Source organism: Triticum aestivum, chromosome 6B (genome assembly GCF_018294505.1).
Source record: "Triticum aestivum cultivar Chinese Spring chromosome 6B, IWGSC CS RefSeq v2.1, whole genome shotgun sequence".
Taxonomy (NCBI): Eukaryota; Viridiplantae; Streptophyta; class Magnoliopsida; order Poales; family Poaceae; genus Triticum; species Triticum aestivum.
The window spans coordinates 623,962,225-623,963,496 of NC_057810.1; the positions used below are offsets into that span (position 1 = coordinate 623,962,225).

General features: G+C 47.0%; 1 non-coding gene across 1 annotated transcript; it reads left to right on the plus strand.

The window, feature by feature from the left end:
- Positions 1-285: 285 nt before the first annotated feature.
- On the plus strand, positions 286-357 carry TRNAN-GUU (transfer RNA asparagine (anticodon GUU)). The gene has a single exon. It is a non-coding gene; the product is annotated as a tRNA-Asn (tRNA).
- The last annotated feature ends 915 nt before the right edge of the window (positions 358-1,272 follow it).

The following is a 1,272-nucleotide window of genomic DNA, read 5'->3' on the forward strand; positions in this document are numbered from 1 at the left end:
CTCGATGTTTCGATGAGAATTTCTTGACTTTCCATATATAGAAAGAGATAGACTATAAATGACATCTCTTATGTCAACAAGACCAAAGGGATGGATATTAAATGATAGGAAGTGCTAGGAAGTGAAATAGAATGAAATAGAGCCACTTTGGGCTTCCCTATGAAATGAGGCATGGAACGGAGCCACTACGAAGAAATTATGGGAGTTACGAAAGAAGCTTCGGACTCATATTGTTCATGGGTTGAGAGCGGGAGTTGAACTCTAGGAGGTCGAATCCCCCCTTGTTCCTCAGTAGCTCAGTGGTAGAGCGGTCGGCTGTTAACTGACTGGTCGTAGGTTCGAATCCTACTTAGGGAGATTTTATTCATTCTTTAATGTAAGAATTTTAATGTAGTTTATTGAACTATGATTTACTTTGATTTATTTTCAGCTGTTCAACTCGGACAATTTGTATCGTATGATCGTGTATGGATTTGATAATCAAAATTTGAGGTTCATTGATGTGGGACGCAACATATAAGGGGTCGGCGGGTGCTATCCGTGGACGCGCCCGCGGACGTACGGGAGGCTGGATTTGTCGAGGCCGGATTTGCCAAGTCCGGCTGTAGATTCTCTTACGGAGGTAGTATAATAGGGGATCGCTTGGTGTAAATCAAAGACTTGGTTTTCATGACCGGAAGGAAGGGGATGACGCAGGCAGTTCGTCCCCTTGCGTCCCCACTCTCCAGTCCCCAGTTAAAAAAGAAACGGTCGAACACGAGCCAGCCTGAAAGCAACGCCCGCTCCAAATAAAAAAGGAAAAGAAAAAATAAACTGGTTTTGAACGTCTCGCGATACGCCGACATCCACGACGGCGGGGACGCGAAAAGCACGTCTCCTCTGAAGAGATCATCCGTCGCGCATGCACGGTAGGTGGGCCGGCGTCGACCTGAGCCGCCCGTGTTAAACAACAGCAACTCCCCAGGTCGGCCTTATCCTGTGACTGTGAGCTCTCGCTTTCACACCCCCTGACGGTGGGAGCGCTGACTATTCTCATCACACTTCTTCTTCCGCAACCGGTCAAAGTCCTGGATCGAGTCCGTTGTCAGCGTTCTGTCCGATAGACGGTGCGAGGTTAGCACCGTAGCACAGCTTCGTCAAATCTGTTTTAGCCACCGCTTCTCTATTTTCTTATTTGCGCCGTCACGCAATGACTTCTTTTCTGAATCGAAAAAGTAATCATATCACTGCAGCATGAGATAGGAATAGGTTTCGAGTGTCTTTTAACAGATC